Here is a 24,289-nt window from a genome sequence, read left to right as displayed (position 1 = left end):
TTCCTCCAACATCTGGAAGGATATGTGGATATAGACCATTATCAAAAAGGTGATTTTACTGGAAAATAATCTTAATGTTTGCTTATTATAAAGATGCATAGAATCTGGAAAGTGCTGCCAAGTGTTTTTCCATCACAGCACCTTTTAGTTCAGAGTTCACTTCAAACAGAAGTCAAGGGGCCATCCTCCTGTTTTTTCTACACATCTGCCCACCCCATCCCTTGTTCCAAGGTCCTGGCTTCTGTTCAGTAATATGCTATGGTCAAAGCCTCTGACACTTTTATTCTTGGCTCCATTTATAGGAATAGATGAATTCATTCTAGGAACAAGCTCAGGTTGTCTTTGGAGATTTTTCCAGAGTGAACTATTCACACAGTAAAAATATCAACCACAATGAAACAAACATCTTTCTCTAAGTTTTACCATGCCTAATTGTTTAACTTCAATGTGTTATTATGCTAAAAGTTCTTCTGCTTATTATGGGTGAACAGGGGAAGGGTGAAGTGTTTGAAGGAAATTTAAAATTTTGTCCTGCCACATAATATGCTGGAAATGAAGGGAATAACATCCTCTGATTCTTGCCCCTGGCCTCACTGAAGAGACTTCCTAGCTGTTGCCCAGCTATCAGAAGTGTTTCATAACAGTATGAAAAGAAATTTGCTGTCCATACTCTAAAAAAGCATGAGGAAAGCAATGTTTTGTAATAGTTCCAAATGGAGTAGAGGCTGCTCCCTTTGTGACACTCTACTATTGAGAATCCACAGCTCCTTAGCAATGAGACATAGGAGGAAGATAGATTCATCTGGTCCCAGTATTAATAATGCAGTCTGTTTAAATTAACACAGTACATTCAGTTCAATCAAGGGTGTTAAAGTGCCTACTATATGCTAGTCATAGCAGTAAGTCCTAAGTTTAACAAAGAAAAGGTCCCTGCCTGCTGTAATTAACAGTCTAGTGAGATAGAAAGACAAGTAAACATATCATTTAGAGTTAAAGGCTTAAATAGAGGTGTTATAAGGTACTGCGTGAAAAAATGAAGTGTTTGGATATGTTTGTATGCATGTCTTTGGGGGAGGTTGGAAGCTTAAAGGATGTCTGGACAAGATTAAGAAGGGAGTTGAACAAAGAAACAAATACATTGATAAACATGTTCTAGAAAATTCTCTCTCTTATATTTGTGAGTTTGCATCAGGGGAATATCAGCAATATTCATCATGAATCTAATTGCCAGTCCCTCTGTGTGTTCATAGAGTGCTACTGTATGTACTATCCCATTCCTATGCTTGACCCATTTATTTTCTAATCTCCAGTTTGGAGAAGGAAATACCAATTTTACCCCACGCATAATTTCATCTGTGACACACTGTGTTGTCAACAGTGAAGATGCAATTTGGGTAGAGAATATAACCTTAAGACAGTCTTCTTAGAGCAAATAAACATGTTCTTGCATTAACCACTTATTCTCTTTGGAGAGCTAATTATTCTTCCCTCAGCTGGCTGGGGCTGAGGGTGAGGGGCAAGGCTTTGCTGCAGAGAAAGTCAAATATCTGACTAAAAAGACTTTTCATCTATGTATCTGATACTTTTTAAACAATTGCATCAGCTAAGTGTTATGGGTTTTCCATCATATTTGGAATAATGAAAATATTATGGTCAGGCACGGTGGCTTACACCTGTAATCCCAGCACTTTTGGAGGCCGAGGTGGGTGGATCACAAGGTCAGGAGTTCGAGACCAGCCTGGCCAACATGGTGAAACCCGGTCTCTACTAAAAATACAAAAAATTAACCGGGCGTGGTGGCGGGCACCTGTAATTCCAGCTACTCGGGAGGCTGAGGCAGGGGAATCACTTGAACCCAGGAGGCAGAGGTGGCAGTGAGCCAAGACCGCACCATTGCACTCCAGCCTAGGCAACAGTGCAAGACTCTATCTCAAAAAATAAATAAATAAATACATAAAATAAAATAAATAAAAAAGAAAATAAAATCTTATATTTTAAGAAAATTTTATTTCTTTTTGAATTAAAACAAAATGTTCACATTTTTGTCTCTAAGTTACAAGGACAGATTAGTTAGTAGGAGATTATGTATTCTGGATAGCCTAGATTAATTGTTGCTTTTAATGCCTTTTCTAAATCTGATTCACAGATGTATATCATTATGGATGTATATTATTAGTGAGAGTAGGAGAAAGGGGCAATTATACTTCACAATGTCTGAAAAATATTGCTACATAATTCCAAGCTATTTCTTTTTCTTTTGGAGGAATACTTTACTTGATTTCAAAGGGGAATTTGTGGACATTCACGTAAGTTAGAGAAATACATTACAAATATGCACCATTGTAGTTCACAGAAGTTAAGAATTGTAATCTAGGGACTCTCAGCAGCAGGCATCCAATAATGCAAAGCAGCAATAAAGAAAGGCTTGCAATGAAGCATGGAATCTGTAAAATGTGACTGGAATGAGGCTGAAAGTGTAGAAGGCCTGTTATGTCATCTGGCGTTTAGTCAGTGAAGATGGTGGCCTGACTTTGTCACAAGGAACTGCATTAGATAAGAGTACTCTGATTATGTGGTCTATTGCATACTTTGAAACATGGAATTGAAGAGCTAAGAGTTCATCTATTCTGGCCCTTTATGGAGGAAACTGAGCTCCAGGGTGGTTAAGTGACTTGGTAGAAAGAGAAGGAAAGATATCCTGCTTCTGACTTCAGGGCTCTTTAAAGTTCACCATATTTCTTAATGCCATTGGAGGATGAAAAATTAAAACATAGACCTGGTATTTACATTTTAACTACTGTTTGCCAAATCATGATTCCACTATGTTAATGAATTCATCTGATTTTCTAACGAAAGGCAAAGTCGCTTTGTTGGGTTAAAAGAATCAACTTAATTTCTGCCACTAGGTGGCATGATGCATTTTTTTCCCCCTCTGGACACTTTTTGAAAAGGAATCTATCCGTCTCTCTACACCACACACGCACGCACGCACACACACGCACGCACGCATACACACGCACGCGCGCACACACGCACACGCACGCACACACACACGCACGCGCACACACGCACGCGCGCACACACACACACACACACAGGGAGATTGGAGAGAGAGAGGAGAGAGATATGTTTTCATCTATCCTTTGTGGACTTCTGTTGTTTTTACTGCTGTGAAATTTGACTTGGGGTATCTGCTTGTAAAACATCAAATCCAAATTCATTATATTCCACTTTTTCTATTACATGGTTTCTGCTTCACTGATTCATATCTGTTTTATCTATTCTGTACGGGAGGAGAAGCTGAGTTAGTTTTCAGCTCTTGTTTAAATTCAGTTTAACAAATAGTAGATAATGTCTCTTCTTTCCTTTTGAAGAGGAGAAAAAGGAAAGAATTGTAGTTGATTCTTATGTAGCAACTTATTCATTCATTCAGTAGCTATAGAAGCGAATTATTTTGTAGGTAATTATTAACGATGCTTTGGATAATTCCCTAGCTAACTATTCCTTCTTTTCCATCCCAGAAAGCAATGAAGAGAAAAGCTGAAGTCATAGTGATTAGAAGTGTCTGTGTAAGTAAAAGCAACAGGCAATCACTGAGTGTGGTGTGAGAGGCACAGAAAGATTGGGAATTCAGCAGGAAGAGGAATTGAAGTCAAACCTCACCTACTTCCCAGAGTCTTCCGGAGTTTCTGAATCGTCAGAAGCTTCAGTATCTGAGGTAAAGAAAAGAAACTGCAGGACTTACAGAATATACCCTTTTCTTTCCATCCTCTGTATTACTTAATAGGTATTTTGCTTTGTTTTCATTTTTTCATTCCTCTTCTTATCTTCTGCCTTAATTTTCAACTCCGTATTACTAAGTGGCATGGTTTTCAAGTTTTCTGCACAGTGTGCTACTATTTTAAATAAAAAACATTTTTATGTTTTAAATTGATTTATTTTTCTTTTAAAATTTTAGATTCAGGGGCTACACATGCAGGTTTCTGACATTGAACCCATCACCCAAATAGTGAACATAGTACCCAAAGGAAGTTTTGCAACCCTTGCCCTCTTCCTCCCTCCACACTTTTGAAGTCCCCAGAGTCCACTAAGAAACATCTTTTAGAAAGTAAACAAGCAAATGCTTTTGTGGAAGAGCCAGACACTTCAGATGAATTTTGTTCTCAGTATCATCAACATGGACTTTTAAAAACACTAATATACAGAATCACTCCTGACCAACGGATTCATCATCTCTGGGGCTGAAGGTGGGGCAATTGTATCTTTTCAAAGCTCTCCGAAATATCTTGATGTACCCTGAGAATAGAGACTTTCTGAAATGCAGCAATATGCCATGTATCATTTTTTCTCCTTTAACCAGCATCCTGGTCTAGCGCCATTTTCCTAGTGACTCATGCTTGAAACACAGCCATCCCTGGTTCTCCCCTCTGTTGTTCTTGTGTGTAATTAGTTCCTAAGTTCCGCATCTTTCATCTCACTAATGTTTTCTATCTTTCCACTTTGTCACATCGCCATTGCCATCACCCCAATTCAAAGTTTCCCACCTTTCTCTCTTTTCAACACAGATGTATTTGACTTCTTTTTCCGATGTTTAAATTTACAATTTTTGTTGCACCTTGGAATTGCAAAATAACAAGAGAAAAAACATTAGGAGAGGAGAACGTGATATTATCATGAATAATAAAACTCTTGTTACATGTGTAACATAAATGAAAATCACCCCCAATTCTTTTTCTTCAAAAGGAAGGAAAATCAGCATCTGAGACGGCTGAAAAATAAGTTCATTTTTTTTCCCTTGCAAAGTTACTGAATTGCCGTCTACTGGTTTTACCATAAGGGTAAGAGCTATATATCTCTTGTTCATCATGTCTTGTTTTATTAATTAAAATTTTATTAGTTGTAAGTAACAGGAGCCATCCTGACATAGCTTATACAAAACAGGTAATGTATAGTTAAGCTATAGAGCACAGTGGTAGAATTCAGGCTGGTCTAAGGAAATAATTGCATACAGGCCATGGAGAGCCTTCAGGGTTTTACTTTTTGGGGGTGCTTATTTTATTTTTCTTCTTTGCTCCATACTTTTTTGGGCTTCTCAAGTCAATGTGGCATTACATAGCTGCCACTGCTTTCAGGTAGATAGAGTACAATTTCAGTCATGAGCTAGGATTAACTAGCTATTTCCTAGCAACTTGCCTGGGGACAGGATCTAACTGGCCCAGCTTGAGTGAGATAATGTACTCTGGTCAAGTCAGCCACAAGCTTTATTCACTGAGACCTTAGTCGAAGGTCACCCCTTATGAATGGGGAGTTAATGTGAGCTGGGAAGATATCCCAAAGGTGTCTAATGCACTGACAAGTGGCAAAGATGCAACAGATATTTTGAATAAATAAATGAATAAAATAATAAATGAATGAACCAAGAGACTGTTAGTTTTGGGTAGCATAATAAACTCAGATTGACAGATAAAGGGCAATTTATTAGGCATCTACTTATTACCAGAGGCTGTAAGGAATAAAAGCTGAAAAAAAAGAGGAGTTCCTGACTTTAAGGAACTCGTCAGAAGAGGTATCATTAACAAATAAGGAGAATATAGACAGTGACAAGAAAAACACAAAATATTATGTATATTCTGTCAACTGAGAGATCATAATTTTACTTACATTAGTTAAGATATTGTCAGCTGCTGAGAAACTGAGAAATCTCAGTGGGTAAACACGATATAATATTTTATGCTATGTAAAGTTCAATAGGAAGGAGGGCTGGGTTTGGGGTTGGGGGTGAACCAGGTGCCTCCTGGGCAGGCTGTACTGCATGGAGCCATCAGGAACCCCAGAACTACCACCTCCAGCACGGACTTCCGCCAGGATCATATTGCCAATCAAATGCAGCCAGCACAGTGAAAGGAAATACCCATATAGAGGGTATTACTACTTCTGCGGACAGCCCATTGGTCAGTCTACTTTCACATGGCCATACCTTACTAAAAAAGAAAACTGGGAATTGTAATCTTGCCGCATCCAGGGAGAAAGGCAGTAATGTTTTGGGAATTGCTAGCCAGTGACTACTATAGCATTATTGTAGTTATGGCACAGTGGGTGGGGGAGGAATAATTTTTTAAAAATTATGGAAGAAATGCTATAGTTAGACCATCTTTGAGGTGTAGATCTTAACTGTTGGAAAGAGAACAGCAATTTTTGAAAGAAAAAAGTAATGTGGGCAAAGATCTGGAGTTGGGGAATAACTGTGTTTTAGGAGTGGTGAATATGAAATAGTTGTCTTGAAAGTATAATAAGAACTGAAAAGGTAGTTATCTTTATTTGGCTATTTCTTTTGAACATATCTTTTTATTAACTTCAGCACATCAGTTTATTTTTCCAGGAAGTGGATTTTGGTTAAAAATTATGCTGATAAATAAATAATGAGGAGAAACAAAAGTTTGGAGGAAAAGTAATAAAAACTTGATATAATTATCTATACTATTTCTTGTCTTCCTATTCTGACCTTTTGCATTCTAAATTGAAACTACCACTCTAATTTTCCTTGTAAAATATCAAGCTGGCTTGAAAATTGTGTGTAACAGCAGTACAAATGTATTTTTCAAAAGGGGGATTTAAATCAATAAATATTAATATATTTTTATTTTTATTCCCTGCATCTTCTTTCTTAAATCAAATATATTCAGACAAATGTATTCATTTGTTAATATTATTTTTTTCTGGGATCGCATTAATTTCAACTAAATATCTTAAGAGAGTAATGGGAGGGTTTTTTCCTTCTTGTTCAGAATTTCTTTTAAATCAGACATCTGGTATTTGGCACTTGACTTTTACTAGACCAATTGAGCACTTTTAAAGGGGAATAAATCATATGACTTTCATTTTAATTTTTACTGTAGTGGTTTAATGCAGCCAACATATGCTGAGTAATAGTATTAAAATAAAATCAGTAAATGAGGGATTAAAATTTGCCTGAGTTCAGTTTTGCAAAGACACTAATTAGAGAAAGGTTTTTCAGATCAGAATTGGATAAGCCAGCAATTTTTTAAAATTGTAATAATATAATGAGAAATATTTGGGTTTGAGCATGCTGTTATTGAGAAGGAAAAATTACAAGGGAAATTAACACCTTTGCTCTAACACGAGGCTGTGGGGAGAATCTGGGAACTCTTCCATGCCCGTTTTTCCACTGCCAGAAAGCATCCAGACAAACACTGAAGACCAATCCACACTTACTTATTTTAAACGGAGATACTAACTTGAAAACTGGAAATATTTGAGTTGGACTAAGCAGGATGGAGATTTCTTGACATCATAAGGAGCATTCATTTAAATTTCTCATTTCAGAAACTTGAATACTAGAAAGCCTTTCTATCCCACGCCTTACTTTTTGGCAGCCAGCCAGTTATTTTCTATGGTTCTAGTTATTGGGGTACCGAACAGTTTGCAGAATTAAGTTAGAGTTTTATTTATAGCTTTGAAACGTCTAGCTAAATGTTCCTAAATATGGTACTTCTTGGTAAACAAATAAAACCGAAATTATTTCTACATCAAAATTGAGCAAGGAGAAAATTAATGGGCAATATTTAGCAGTTTCTTTAAATTTCCTTCAGTTATGAATAGCATAAATAAGAAAATTAAACGGATTAGTCTTAGTACAGAGACCTTAATTCTAAATACTTTGGGTTCATATATATGACCAATTTAATTAAAGGAGGTTTTGACCAGCAACCTAAAACATGCCATATCATAGTATAAGAAATGGGTTTTCTGACTTGTTAGATAATCTGGAAAGGTGTTGTTCTGATTAAAAGGATAAAAGGCTTTTCTGTTCTGTGAGGTATAAAAAGGAATTCTTTCAATATCATGAATAGAACCACTCATGTCATGTTCACTTAGTGGTTTTCAATAAATAAGAAACATGATTGGTTGTACTTTGCTATTTTTAGACATTCACTGTAGTCATAATTTCTTTATATTACAGAAATCCAGAACAGGATAAATCAAATCACTGGTTCAGTGTGCTAAATTAGCATATTCAGCTCTTGAAGAATTTATGGAAAACGGCTTTCAAAATGCAAGCATGTCTTTGTTCTCTTATATTTCTTCAAACCAGTCTCTCATTCTTTTCCAAATATCTAACATTTCAGATTCATTTTTACTTTCATTTTTTGCTCTCTCCTTTTCTAGACACTGCCAAGCAGACTAGGTAATATAGGGAGAAATCTCAAGAAGTACCACGAAGTAATGCTCATCTCAAGACTTCTGCTGTTTGCCAATTTTATTTCTTTTCTTCTTATTGAGATAGTAATTCCCACCATGAGATTCATTAGAAATCAGGCATTAAGGTTGGAGTCTTTCCTTAAAAGATATTAATATACACAATAAGGAAGGAGGTATTGAGGCTGGTGTGTTTCTTCTGTTTTTCAACTTCTTTTTTTTTTGTTTGTTTTTTTTGTTTTTTTTTGTTTTTTGAGACAGGGTCTCACTCTGTCATCCAGGTTGGAGTGCAGTGGCACAATCTTGGCTCACTGCAGCATCCTCCTCTCAGGCTCAAGCAATCCTCCCATCTCAGCCTCCCAAGTAGCTGGGACCACAGGCCTGTGCCACCTCACCTGGCTACATTTTTTGTATTTTTGGTAGAGACAGGGTTTCACCATGTTGCCCAGGCTGGTCTCAAACTCCTGAGCTCAAGCAATCCACCTGCCTCGGCCTCCCAAAGTGCTGGGTGTCTTTCAACTTTTGTATTACTTTTTGTTTGTATATTACTCTTGGTGAAACAAAACAAATTGGAAATTGTAATATATGTTATTTGTCCTCAGGAGTTTATCACGAAACAATCTAGGAACAAAATAAAGCTAATAGTAAGTAGAGAAATTAAATAAAACCACCTAAAATAAATGTGATACAGATACTAGCCAGGACAAGGGGGCTCTGATGGGCAGAAGTTTATAAGTCCAATTTATGTGTAGAAGTGACTTGAGTTGGGCCTTGGCTTATAGTATAAATCAAGAGTGGGTATCTTGAGATGTAATTGAATGGATGTAACAGAGGTAAAATTTCAAGTACAGTAATGACTAATATGGCAGTGACAAACTTTGGGGAGGCTAGGGTACCACCTTAAGTGTGCCAAGTCATGAAGGAAATGCTTAAGTTTACTTAGCATCTTTCTGAGGCTCACACAAGGAGGATTTGGAAAGATGTGTAATACAACCAAAAGAGGAGCATCAAAAGATCAACAATGATTGCTTTAAAATGTTGGCTACTGCCAGTGTTGCCCCAAGTATATTTATCCCTCTTCCTTTCTACTCCCCAATTTTCAGACACTTTGATGAAACAGAATAAAACTGGACTTTTTTTTTTTTTTAAGATATTCCTATGCATTCTACTGCTTTAATCCTACCTAAGTAGAGATGTCCACAACAGAGAGAATGGAGCTGTCACATCATTTCAACTGCCCAGTTTGTTCCTACTGGCTGAATGGGATTGTCACCTTCACACCTGCCAGAGGCTTGGAGCATGCAACAGTTTTATTAAGTGGCTTCACCTTTCTTACGAAAATGCAACCACTAGTAGTCTTCCAATAAAAGCTTTTCTCAACTGTGAGTATACACTTGGCTTGGAATATTTTAGCTATTTTCTCTCTCAGGACTCATGTTTTATTACATAGCATTTAGTCTCAACATATTTGGATACATATTTTCTGTCTGATAGTTATTATCCTTTTGTTTCTTCATATTTGTTTTATTCTTGATTTGAAAAAACTAATTTCAGAGAAACCTCCAGACTACACGCAAGCCAGTGCAGGCACTTGATATCATGAAGCTATGAGAATTCCCAGTTATGGGAAGCCATGATGTCATAAGACAATTAGACCAGCTTAGCTCAGAGCAGTTTCAATGAAATACATTCATTTCACACTGTATTAATATAATCCTTGTGTTACTTCTTTTTATCAGTCTCACAAGTCTTAATTTTTCCAGTCAGATATAAATAAGACACAAGGCAAAAGAAAGCTTAAAGACGGAGAGGCGAGGAGATTCCTTGAGGTCAGGAGTTCTAGATCAGCATGGGCAATATAGTGAGATTCTGTCTCTTAAAAAAAAAAAAAGTAGTAAAAATAACAAGAAAGCTTAAAGAATGGCAAATGTCCCTTTAACGTACATTTCTTCCTATGTCAGTCTCCACGTTTTCTATCCTAGTTGTCACTTATTAACTCAGAGTGTTCATATTCGTGTTAAATTGAGGAAAGGTGAAATTCATTCTGAGAATAACTATTCAGACATTGATAAAAAGATTTGTTCTCTCTGGGCAACGTTCTAGGTCAGTGAATTTAGCATTGAATAAGATGTTATTTTGTATTCAAATAACAGCTGTATCTGGTTTACCCCTTGTGGCGCAGTGATGAAAATTAGGCAATGTGTAAATATAATTTTTGTTATTTACTATGCTACATATTCAATTAGCTTGAAAACAAAAAACAAACACCAAACCATTGATTCCACCATATAGCCCAGAGCTACCATTTCCCTCTCTAAGGGGAAGAGAACCGAAGCATTGGCTAGGAGCAGCTGCAATTAGAATTTCTTTCATAGACTTTCCTGAAAACCCAATAAAAGAAGTAGAAAAGAGAGGCTGGGCCTATTACATTTATTGGAGGCCCACAGCCTGGTTTCTATTAAGTTTGACAGTATTTATTCTTGAAGCTAGAATCATGTACTTACCTACGATTGCAAACATTGATTTCAAAATATCAAATAACGAATGTGCAAAAACTGAGTAATAATGAAATGGATGGAAAGTGACAAAATGGAAATTCTTCTCCCCCACAGCAAAGGCTCAAAAATTCCAGAGGGTGGACAAACATGAACACTTCCTGTCTCACTGTAAAGGTTTTTGGTGCTTAAATTTTAAGTCTCCGTTTTCAGTCTGTGATTGTCTATCAATTATATTTAATTAATGTTTTTATTACAATAATATTGTGCCATCAGTTACAAAGTATTTTATAAAACAATGCATATTTGTATTATTGCCTTTCAAGAAAATTCCAGAAAATTCATAGGGATATTCCCCTCAAATTTTAATGCTATAACATTTCCCGTGTAATGATGTGTCTTAAAAAGTTGCCACTTTTAAAATAGTTTTCTCATACGACATACCCAAATTCTGGGTCTTATCCAAACCTTAATGTTTCTGTCCTACAGCATTTTCTCTTTTGATAATTGGTCATGTGAAAAAAACATGTTATGTTTCCCTAAATAGAAAGATTTTTCCAATGAACAGTAAGAGTCTGAACAAGTAATCTTGGTATGTTGTAGAACTTCAAGTTCTGTTATGGGCAGGATTTCTTCACAAATGTAGCAAAATTATTGCTCTTACTTTTCAGTTTTTCTTGTCTTTTTTTTTTTAATGAAGGACTTGAAATGACCAAATCTTATTTTCTTTCTTATGGATTCTATTAATTATAATGCATATTTGAAAATTGAGGCTTTGTAGTTATTAAACTACCTGTTACTTCTGATGTTACCTTTTGGACAAATGGTATTCATTTAAATTTGGGTTCTGTGAATTTTTGATTTTACAAGAACCCTTTGGCTTTAGAAAGAGAATGAGAACATCTCTGGATTCTTTCACCCCTTTTTAACGGTGGGGCTCCGTGTACTTTCCACTGAAGGAGTGAGCATTGTCAACTAGTTAACGCAAGCTATTGGAAAAATCCCTGAATTGTGTATGGGAAGAATAATTGCACACAAATGCACTCAGGAATCCTATGGAAAATATAGTGCTGTTAACTGGCATGGTTACAACACAATTTAGCAAGTATGTTAGAACAAATTACCCCCTTTAACCATAAGCCATTCTGTTTCACGCTTTTTAATGAAGGCCTGTGCCACACACTAGAATACTTCTCACCTCATTACTACTCATAAAAAGCAATGATCCATTCAAAGTCTCCTCATATCTCCCATATGAGTGGTAAAGAGCTTCGCCTCTCATTCTGGCAGGAGGACAGGGAGGCTTCTTCCCAGCCTGCCTTTGAAGTAGGTCATTAGAATGTTTACTAGATAAAAGGACTCAAAAATTTATCTGTGTAATCTCACTGTTGTCATGTGTTAATGTTCTATCCTTCCTTTAAAAACAAAACAAAACAAAGCAAACAAAACCCAAAGGCATTTCTGTCCCTGTTTAGAGAATACAGGAGATTTGTAAGACTCAGTGCAATTTTTCTCCTGCAGTATTCACAAGATATTTTCAAAGAAACTCTAAAAAGCAGGAAGAATTTAATGGGCCACCGAAATACAAAGTATGGATTCAATAAAAAGGCAGGAAGAGAAGCAAGCTGATAGGCCAGTTAAGAAGAAACAGTCCAATTTTTGAATTAAACAACTTTTTCTCTCCACGGAGTGTCATCAAAAGGAAAATAAAGTTGAATATCCTTGGAAATAACATTATATCAGTTACTAATGAACACGATTTTCATCTAGACTGAAATATTTTTCCCCTATTAATTTCAGGGACAATATATGATACTACTTAAGATACCTTGTGCATGCTCAATAAAATTTGAGCTGAATGCATGCTTTTTAGATGATGATGATAAGTGGAGAAGGAGAAAGTTTTTCATAATTTTTTGAAGACATTCTAGGTCTAATCCAACTATAAAAGTATGTGTGTATACGCATGTGTGCGCATATATATATATATACATGTGCACATATTTTAACATCTGACTGTATAATAAGAATGAAAAAGCCTATAGAAGAGTAAACATATCCGAAAATGCTATTTAACAACATTAGAGTATTTCAATTAGCAGGAGAAATATATGTCATCTCCATGACATATGAATTTCCATTTTGGCTATTTGCTTAATAGTATCCAAAAGAAGCAGCAATGTTTGCAATTCAAGAAAAAGCCCATACTAGGTACTAAAACAGTTTGAAAACAGGGTACTAACATCTAACTTCTGTAATGAAATAAAACACTGAAATCTGGCACAGATTATAAATTTAAATGGTGTTTAAAATCAATTTATTTGTAGGAAAACTATGCTTAATATAAACTCTCTGATGACATTTCCAACCTTTCTTTGTGGTATCTCTGAAAATTTATCTGATCACCTGATGCAACACCGTCAAACCCTACCCAACACTTACGCTGAGCAGTTTCTAAATTAAATTGGTACTCTCCAGGCGCTTTCCCAGAAATGCAAGCTCAGGTCAGATCACACTCACAACGCTACAAGAGGGAAATGCTGGTACTGTATTTTAATAGGCCAGAGGAAGCACGTGCTCCCAGAGACCAGTCGACCCCTGCAATAATAGCTGCACAGCTTTGTTTCATTTGAAAACATAAATCTGTACACACATACTTACTCAGACATATATCCATGTATACAGAAAAAAGTTCAGCTAATAACAAAAGAAAGGATGAACATTGGCACTGTAGATGTTGACAGCATTATGCAAACTTTTCAATATTTCCTTGCATGCTCAACTTTAACTTTTGTTTATAAATTCCACTTAGACATAATTTACAACTTCTGTTAACTTAAGCTGGGTTCTGTAAATCTGTCTAAAAAAATCAGGGCAGAGTGCTTTGAGATGTTACAAATATATCTAGATATCAAACATTGAGCTGCACAAATTATATCCACTTTGGAAACTCTAAGTTTGTATTTATGTCCATAATATATTTTAGTTCTGATGTTTTTAAAATGATGAAGCAAGTCTTACTCTTTTTTCACCCTGCCTTTTCCAATCCTTGCTGAAATATCTATGAAAGAGACTTACAAGCCCAAGGCAAATAAAATGAGAAATTCTGGAGGTTGTCACGATTTAAAAACACTTTGTAAGGTGATTTGAGGAGAAAAAAATACAAAGGTCAGGCAAAACTTCTTGCTAACTACCTGAAATTTGTAACTTTATTCTAGTATAGTTTAAAAACTTCAATACATAAAAATGTTATAAAGCTTTGTATCTGTTATTTCACCCTTGTAGAGCTGTTGCAGAGATCTTACCTTCCCAACTTTCTTTAGAAATAGTTGAAATGTCAGAAATATCTGGATTAAAAGAAAAGGATAAATCCCACCTCTTTAGTAATTCTTCCTATTTAAATTGCTTTTGAGATCAAAGACAGAAATTGAAGCTCTTCTGAGAGTTTGAATTTTAAAATAACAGAAAAGCAAAACACTTGGCTTCAGTTTTTTTCATTTTTTTTTTTCACTTTCCTTGAAAGAAGCAGCTGTACTTTTCACTCTGCAGTTTTGGGAAGAATGGAGAGTCCTGACTGATGCCCCTCTAACCTGAAAAGAGAACACTTAGCCAGCAGCATACATTTACAATAGGCTTTGGCTGAAGTGAGTTACTCTAATTTAGGGCAGGAATTAAAAAGATTAAGTGAAAAGCAAAATAATGGAGAATAAAACAACTTGATATATTTTAATAAAATGGTAGTTTTTAACTATGAATATATGGTTGTAAATCAAGTATTAATATTAAAAAGGGGGGAGGCAATTCCATATCAAAATGCAGTTGGATATGCTCGTGGAGACGTTCTTAAGGAGAGTGTCAGATTCACTTGCATTATTTTCCAGTGGTGGAAGATAGCAGTTGATAAAAAGGTATAAATTGACATGTAATTTTCTTCAGAAGTAAACTTATGCTTCTATCAGATTTAAATTGCTTAGCAACAACAAGAATAATTTCGACTGATAAGATTATTGTCTTTTCTTCTGCTGGTATGTTGCTGTCTCTTATATTTCAGTGATAATTCTCCAGTTCATGGCTGTACGTGTGGATGATCAAAGAGAAGCATTTTAGCTCATGTATGGTACAGCTTCCTTTAAAAGTTTGCTCCAGCATTGTCCAAGCCCTCTTCGGTGACCTAAATACCCTCCTAGGCCAGATTACTCATTTCCACGGCTTCAACTACTATCTGTCCTACCTAAGTTTTCCAAACTATATTTCTAGATCACATACGTCCCCCATGCTCTAGCCCCTCTTCCTGCTTGAATGCCTTATAGGTGTCCCAAATTAAACTTCTGTTCTTCAACCCCTCCTTTCCTACTTGGAACCCTGTATTGGTTCATGGCCTTAGCACCCACTTACTTGCTCCGGTGAAATCTATGAGTTGTCCTTGTTCCCCCTCTTCCTTCCATTTCCAATGTAATCCATCACAAATTCTTCAGATTTTATATACTAAATAACTGCTACACATCACCCCAGTCCAGGTCACTGCCTTCTGTCACCTAGACTAGGGCAACAGCCTCCTGATCTTACAACAGCAGCATAAGGATGAGATGCTGCTGGCAACCACGAGGTGGGGGTGATTGCAGGCTCCTTTGAGTTTTTCCCGAGTATGCAGATCACCCCAGCAGGAGCTCTTCACCCTAATAGCAGTGGGCTCCAGCCTCCCCTCCAAAATCCAAAACAGCCTCACTGTGTCCCTGCAGATACCATCAGGATGTGCCGGCCAGAGTCCCTTGCTCTGAGGCCGGGGTTCCAGCTCTGGCCCCTCCTCCAAGCTTCTAGGTTCTAGTAACCCTATTCTCTTCTCCTTGTTCTCCTAGCCTTAGGGATTCCTGCTTCTTGAAGTTATAGTCTTTTGTTGTCTCATGCCTATGAAGCAATTCTCAATTCTCTTTGTTGGACTTACCAATGTGGTTTTCCTCTTTCTTACAGACTTCGGCTGATAACACTCTCTCAGCTCCAGACAGATGGGATTTTTAAATTCCTCAGACTCTTTATCGTTTTGCTTCCTGAGTTTCCCACATTCAGTTCCTTCTGCTAGAAATGTTTTCTGTTCCTGTTCTCCTTTCAGCTCTCTCACCCCTTAACTCACAGCTTTTGCCTAGGCAACCCCTTTTGGAATGCCACTTCCTCAGGGAGCCTTCCCTGACCCTCTAGACCAGGTTGAATCTCCACTCCTCCTTCCTCCTCCTCTGAAACCAATCACTTCACTTTCTTGCCTGATGTCCATCTTCTGTCCTGATTTAGGCAACGAGAGGGCAGAGAACATATTTTGTTCCTACCCAGTACCAATTTCTATGCCAAACATATTGTAGGCAATCAATGTTGATTGATTATTGATTAAACTTAGTTTCTTATAAGTAGAAAAATATTGGGTAAAGTTTATCAGCTAAGGATATAATTTTAGATTTTTTTTCCCTTCTCAGTTTAGCAATTGCAGGTATATGGGCAAAGAAATGTGAGACTTTTGTTTTTTGTTTTTTTTTGTCTTGCATGGACTTTATTTCACTCATAATCTCCATCAGGGCCCCTCCAACTCCTGGTACCAAGTTACTCTAAATAAATAAATCCTGTAAGCAAAAGCTGTGCAAATACTGTATCAAGGAAAATTCTCTAGTTTTCTTTCCACCTAAAAGATGACCCCTATGCCTCTCCTTTGTAAACATTCTGGAACTGCCACTGCTTTTGCTTTTGGACTTTAATTTCCCACTTGGCTGTTGCTTCTGTTACATGCTATTTCCAAAATTCTAGCTCATACATATTTCTAGAGTCTTACCAGCATGAAGAGGTACTGTTAACTCAGTTGAAGCATTCCTTTTTGTTCATTACCTCACAAGATGACGTTGCAGTTAAAGGTCCCAGTAATTTCTTTAGAATTTACAAAATTGTTACAATACTGCTATATTAATGAGAATAGCCAAGAAAATATTGTGTGTCTCAAAGAGTGATTTTATGACTGTGGACAGAAGTGTTTTCACAAAAAACTAGAAAATGAAATCACCTTGTTTGGGGCAGCTGTTCCCTTGTCTTGCCCCCCATTGCTCCCCAGTGGCTGCGGTTGGCCCAAGCCCATCACTGCCTCATGCCATGAAGACCGCCCTCCCAGGCAGTAGGAGTTTCCCATCCTTGCCTAAATCAGTTACCTGGTCTTTGCTCCACCTTCTCTCAGAAAAATGAAATGGAAAAACTAATACAGATTAATAAATTAGTGACTACTGAGGGCTAAAGAAATCAATTCGAGGTAAAATATGCATCTAAAATGGAATTTTCTAATCTCATCATACCTAAATTGTGCCTTTTGAATTGTTTGTATTTCTTTCAATAGCAGATAGCAGATATTTAACACTCTGCTTTATTATTGTTTTGTAACAGACTGCAGAGGTTTAGCAGTACTTCCAAATATCTTGTATTCGATGGTGATCAAATATTCTACAGCTTCAGAGTCCCATATTTCATGTGCATTGCCTTAACTCAAAGGACAAACTCCAACTGTGTGTTGTAGATATCTGGGGGCTGAGGTAGCCTCTGGAGCTAATGCTAGTATTTGCTTACTTCACCTTTGAATAAAATCTGCCAAGAAAAAGAATCTTGAGTAATTACTCACACGTATTCGCAATGAGGTTCTCACCTGAGTCTCCACCATTCTGGTTAGGCAGAAGGGAGTATGTTTTCATGATACTCTCACTTACTGATCTGCTACTATGTGCCAGGTAATGTTCAAATAGACTCTCATATAATCCTGACAGTACTGCAATCTCTAATATATCTTTGAGGAAATTGAAGATTGGACTGATTAAATAATTCCCCAAAGTTACATGGTTAGTTTAGCCGCTTGACTGGAATTTGGATTCAGACCCTCTTTGAGGCCAACTTCCTGGCCCTCTTGGTCCTTCTGCTTTGTCACTGTCTGTTCACTTTTTAGAGGCACAGTTTTATTCACAATTAAATATATTACTTATTTTAATGTATCTTTTAGCTTAGCTTTTTGATAGGACTCAAGATTACTTAATGGAATTCTGGCCAAACTCTGGTCTGTACATCCAAGTATCTGTTGCTTACATTCTTAAAGATGGGGCTTTGGGAATTTTATAGGCCTTGGCATTTTATAGCATAAATAAATTTTGCTCTGAATGGCTTCAGTGAGACTAAGCAGACTATTTGCCTGCTACCTCTATTCTGATCACTGTAATCTGTTTTGGAAACAAAGAAACAGAAAGCCCTTAAGCCTATGTAGCATGTCAACCCATGTAAACTACCCTCTATTGTTCTTCAGTGATGTGTAAATACACATTGATGTAAGAAGTTTATAATGTTAACAAATTAAGTTTCAAAAGCATTTGTCAAATTTAGGACTTATTAAGTGGTATAGTCTTAGTCTTAGATGAAGTTAAACAAAATTCTTTTCTGGTAACTCCAGTAATCTTTTACCTGGGCAGGAATTTAGATTCATGAAGCTGTAACAAAATGTTCAGTACTCAAGCTGCTAGTAAACTTTGAACAAGAGGCAGTGAAGTGCCGTAGCTGGTTCACACTGGCTCACAAAAACAGATTATTAAATAGTCAGGTATTTTGTGATTTTGTTGTTAAAGACAGCCAATAATGAAAATTAGAGTGGATAAACTTACAGTTAAATAAATTATATCAAAAGGAAAGGTAATAATCAAAATTCATTAGTTTCTAATTAACTTACATCATAATATTATCTGTGATCTTGAGATTATTTATAATTATTGTGTCTGTCTGGTGGAAATACTACATAATGCTGTGCTATTGCATATCTCTTCCAAACTCCATGTTCAGGTATTTTGGTAGCTTAAATTCTGTCATCGTGGGAGTACTTAAACCATGGAAATCAGCAAACACTAAGAATCAAGCCTTTAATATTTATTTATTTATTTATTTATTTATTTATTTATTTATTTATTTATGGTAGTCTAGACTTGAGGAAGCAATGGAAGAAACGTTAAGAACGCAGATCAAACCTAAAAGGATGTTGTAGCTGTAGCTGCTACCTTGTGAATAGCACACAATTTGATGACATATCCTTCCAGTACTGTTTTTGCAAACTATTATCTGATTCAGCAAAGGAACACATCCCTGATAAATGAATAAAGTTCCAATATACTTTGATGTGTTTACTTTCACCTTGCTTGTTAAGGTAAATGGAATATTAACCAACATTCATATTGATACTACATTCATTAATTGTAAAGAGATTGATTATGGATTTAAGAATCTGGCAAAAGTAAACAAAAGCCTTCTGTGAGAATATATTGGCTATATAAAATGTAAAATAGTTTTAGGTATTTCATTATTACTTATAATTTGTATACTATACATTGTGCATATTAGTAAAATTTATAAGAAATAATAAACATATGTATATAATATATATATATTATATATACATATATACGTATTTATTTATTTCCCTTCTGGGAAGCCTGATGTTAGCCTGGCACATGCACCAGAACACCATTGACAGAAGCCAAGCCTTATTTTGATTCCAATTTATTCTCTGTGAATTGTAAAGTCACTGCCTGCTTTTAGAGGGCTGACGCTTGTCCTTGCCACTGTTAATTAATGTATTAATATAATTAGCTGAAGAAATACAAGTGCTGTAGAGGCTGTGGGTAGAATCTATCATGGCATACTTAAAAGTGTTCTGAATGTTAATGAATGATTTGCCCAGAATGAACAAACACCTACCTCATTCTACAAATTTTTGGAAAACTTCCTCCCTCTTGGAAAACATGTAGTGTGGGCTGTCTATGACATCCAAGAGAGCTTCATATTTCAGTTGAATTTTGTTTCCCTCTGGATATAGTTAGTGAGTTAAAAAAAATAAGTGAAATTTTTCAAAAGACTTACTCAAGCCTTAGAAGGTTTTGCTATCACAGTCAATGCTGAAAATCTTGAGCAATAGGGTCTAGAAGGGAAGTTTTACCTTTTATTTTAAGACTGTGAAGTTCCTATCTTTCTCTTTTATTTCTTCTCTCTTCTCTTGTAGCTTCCGTCTATTTTTCTTGTATTTCAGTATTTCCATTCTTTGGAGATTTTAATTGAGAACAGAGGCATAGATAATCCAGAGATACAGGAGAATTTGTGGAAAGTTACAAAAAATCGGGCAGAGAACAAAGTATAACTTTAAACATTTTATTATTTTAGATATTTAGTGTAATGGGGAATGGTAAAATGACACCTGAGTCATTATCTTTGAAATATTTCTAACTTATTTCTGTACTGAAAACCATTATTACTTTGAAGATTGTAGGTAACATGAAAAAGTAGGAGTTATTTCTAACAATAATCAATGACTGATGAGAAGGGTCCATCGTGTTCAAGATTTCATCTTCCACAGGTTCCTACGGTGACTCGCCCAAGATTAATGAGGCATTTTCCACATAAACTGTTAAGACTATGTTTTCGCAAATTTCTGAGATAGGTTGTGTGTGGCAGTGGGGTGCGGGGAGGGTGTGCACCCCTGTCTGTCTCAGAATGTTTATGCACAAACATTCACAATAACTATCTTGAGAAGCGTCACAAGAATCTGATTTTCTTTCTGGCTATTTGTGAAATGTTTTGTTACATCGTAGGGTGTGAGGAAACTTTTAATGACAGAGAAGCTAGGTGCTCATCATATGGCCAGCAACAAACCCCCCTTTTGTTTATTTGGCTTTATGAATCTAAATACTTATGATTGTCCTAAGACTCGAGTAATCAAACAACAGTCTTCGTCTTCTCTCAATGATAAAATTATCCAGCAGATCTAAAGAGATCATCTAAAGCGATAAAAAAAAATACTGTTATTATGCAATTGAACCACCTAGACTAATAGGATGTTTGGTGTGTGAAATCTAACAGCAAAATAGATTTAAATGAAAATGAAGTTACTCACTACTATAATATTCAGGAAATTTTCTAATATGACTCTAGAAAAAATTCCTGCTATGAGAATATTTCTGAGTATGAAATCTCTTTTTTAAAAAAATTCCTGTACCTTAAGTTCTAAGAGCAATATTAATCTTTGCTGGAAATTATTTTCATTTTATTTGGAATAATTTTTTCAACATGTATTCTCTTTTTGCTTTCTATGAAATAAATCTATTACCTGAAAATTTGGTACATTTCAAGTTGAGGCATGAAACTGAGATTAATTTCTCTTAAGAAGCCTTTGGGCCCCCCCGCCACCACCCAGTTTTGTTGATCTAATTAATGATAAAAAATAACAAGTTTCCCATATTTTCACTGATCTAGATTACATACATGCTTATTTTTAAATTATTCCACCTATAAACTTTGCTGGCTTGAGATCTGTGACATATGATTTTATGTCAAAACTTACCCTTTTATCTTCTAACCAGGATGGAAAAGTTTTTCTTTTGCTCCTCCTTATAACAGTGGTGGTAAATCCAAAATAAGCAAGAATTCTGGCTCCTAAGAGAACGTTGCTCATGAGCCTTCCTACTGCATCTAACTGGGATAGGCTTTCAGTATTATAAGGTTACCGCTATTTCTCAATTTAAGTCTCATCTTTCATAGAGTCAAGAAATTCCATTGTTGCCAGACATCTTAAATACCAACAAATCCAAACACTTTATTCTTCAATTAATGAACTGGGATTTAAAGATCTTAAGTCACTTGCCAGTATCCTACAAATGGGTCAGAACAGAGAATAGAATGTAGATTTTCAAGCTTCTATTTCTGTGCTCTTTTCACTACTTCATGTGGCTTCTTTTGAAACCTAAATCATCTTATTGGTGGTTAATCCTTACAAATGAATTAGAGGTGATTAGGAAATTTTAATATTTTTAATATTTATTTGATTATCTTAACTATTGAAATGTTACATCTTGTCCCACAATCAATAGGTGCAGGGTAGATTAGGTTATAATCTGTGGCAATGTTTACTGACTTTCTGAGCCCCAAATATCTCTTTTTTAAAAAACAGAGTCAGCCTCTGTCCCCCAGAATGGAGTGCAGTGGCATGATTATGGCTCACTGCAGACTCGACCTCCTAGGCTCAAGTGATGCTCCCACCGCAGTCTCCCGAGTTGCTAGGACTACAGGCACGTGCCACTATGCCCGGCTAATTTTTTATTTATTTTATTTTTTTTTTGTAGAGGCAGGGCCTCATTATGCTGCATAGGGTGGCCCAAATAACGTCTTGTGGGGAGAAAATAAATAACTAATTTTCCCTGGGTAGAGTTAATTGTACAAATTTCTACAAATTCCTAGGGTAAAGAAGAATTTTGGTTCATTTTAGTTTCTTTCTCTCCCGCCTTGCCTCCCTTACTCCCTCTCTTTTCATTTCAGTTGACTTTCTGACACCAAAATATTCACTTCTTGAAAGATAAGACACTTTGACCCAAATGGGAGCCAGCTAGCTTGAGCTGATGGGCCCGTAAAGACTCCTAGAATACCAGAAACAGAAAGTACCTTGGAGATCATCTGGCATGCACTTTTTACTTTACTGGTGAATTCCAGAGACATGACCTGGTTTGTCAAGGCCACAGATATTGGGAGCCAGAGCTAGAGCCTGGGATCCCTACTTCTCTTTCTATCACACCATGATATAATGAGGTAGTCAATATGTACTTTTGTCCTAGATAAGAAGAAGAAATAAAGAACATAAATAATGAACTATACCTATTGTACACATTTTTGTTTGAACTTATCTGAAAACATAGATTCAGATATTTATGTGTAGTCATATTTACACATATGGGTGCAAATGTGGAAACTTGCAAATTTCATTAGATGTCAGTTTTATAGCATTTTTTGATGATCATAGCAAAAATTTAATGATCTCCTTACATAATGGTACATATAATAAAAAGTACTATGGAAAGTTTTCAGTGTACAGAACATCCCTGTTATTGAACTGGTTATAATTTAATGACAAGATGGTTGGGCGTGGTGGCTCACTCCTGTAATCCCAGCACTTTGGGAGGCTGAAGCGGGGGTATCACCTGCGCTCAGAAATTCAAGACCAGCCTGGTCAACATGGCGAAACCCCACTTCTACCAAAAATAAAAAAATTAGCCAGACATGGTGTCACGTGCCGGTAGCCCCAGCTACTTGGGGGGCTGAGGCAGGAGAATCACTTGAACCCAGGAGGCAGTGGTTGCAGTGAGCTGAAATCACGCCACTGCACTCCAGCCTGGGCAACAGAGCAAGACCCTGTCTCAAATAAGTAAGTAAGTAAATAAATAAATAAATAAAAATAATTGAATGACAAGGAAAGTGTAATTGATTGATTTATAATTCACTTTGCTCCAAAAAATTTTAGGCAACTAAAATATATGTGGTACTAAAGGAAAATGGTTAAGTATGTGTTCTTCTCGTGGTCACTGTAGTAGAGGCAATTGTATATGATCACTTGCTTCCTTTTCTTCCGGTGCACATGGCTTAACTGCATTTCCCTGCCTATGGGTGTGGCCATAGCATTGAGTTCTGGCAATAGAACGCAGGCAGAAGTGATGTACCCCACTTTCGGACTGCGCACTTCAAATCGATCTTGTGATTGCCACGCTCTGTCTCTGCCAGTCTTCCAGCTAGGTCCAATGCAATAACACGAGGCCCTATAAAGGTAGCAAAACCACAGGAAGCAAGAAGATGGAATCTTCAAATGGCAGCATAGGGCAGAATCATCCCTAGACCCTCTTAAACTGCAAATGACTGTGACAACAGTAAGAAACAAACTTCTATTGTGTTAAAATATTGGGTTATTGGCTTACATAACCAGATTTAATACAGACCATTTAACCACAGAGGAATTACTTGCTTTGGAAGTTTTGGATTAAGAAATAATTGCTTCATTTCACATCTGAATGTGTTTTAGAAAAAGATATAATTGCTTCAATACAAAACAATTCTCACTGTAAATTTTGTACTTGATTAAACTTACCTCCTAAGAAAAGTCAGTTAGACTGAAATGCTGTTTGAATGAATAACTCATGAGCTAATGAGTCTATGATACTGGAAGATCATCAGCTATGTATTGTGCAAATACTTTCTCTTAATCTGTGGCTTGTCTTTTCATTTCCTTGTACTGTCTTTCAAAGATTAGCTGTTTTTGATTTTGACTATGTCCATCTGATAAACTTACTCTTTTATGGTTTGTGCATTTTTGTTATCTCCTCTAAAAAACTTTTTACCTAGAAAAAGGTCATAATTTTTTTCCTATGTTTTCTTTTGGAAATTTAACAGATTTATCTTTGACATTTGGGTCAATAATCCATTTTGAGTTCATTTTTATATCTGGTGTGAAGCAAAGCTTGAAGCTTATTTTTTAATATGCATATCTACTTGTTCTATTATGATTTGTTGAAAATACTATTAATTCACCATTGAATTACGTTAAACTTATTTTATTTCTGTCCTTTGCTAAGTCCCTAGTTTTATGGTAATTTGCCTTTTATTTATTACATTTCAACTTTTATTTTAGATTCAGGGTGTATATGGGCAGATTTGTTATATGGGTATATTGTGTGAGGCAAGTTTGGGGTAGGATTATTCTGTCACGCATGTAGTGAGCA

At 36.2% G+C, this 24,289-nt stretch overlaps 1 long non-coding RNA gene across 2 annotated transcripts in view; it reads left to right on the top strand.

Annotated features, from left to right (window-relative positions):
• The first annotated feature begins 3,058 nt into the window (after positions 1-3,058).
• Positions 3,059-24,289, top strand: part of LOC129481258 (uncharacterized) — a 65,210-nt gene continuing 43,979 nt past the window's right edge. For both annotated transcript variants that reach the window (XR_010120620.1, XR_008657312.2), the window contains exons 1-3: positions 3,059-3,187; positions 3,522-3,718; positions 9,368-9,599. This is a non-coding gene — a long non-coding RNA (uncharacterized lncRNA). The remainder of the gene's footprint in view (positions 3,188-3,521; positions 3,719-9,367; positions 9,600-24,289) is intronic.

This window comes from Symphalangus syndactylus, chromosome 4, assembly GCF_028878055.3.
Source record: "Symphalangus syndactylus isolate Jambi chromosome 4, NHGRI_mSymSyn1-v2.1_pri, whole genome shotgun sequence".
NCBI lineage: Eukaryota > Metazoa > Chordata > Mammalia > Primates > Hylobatidae > Symphalangus > Symphalangus syndactylus.
Note: the sequence above shows the minus strand (reverse complement) of the source record. Positions and strands in the feature narration are given on the sequence as shown.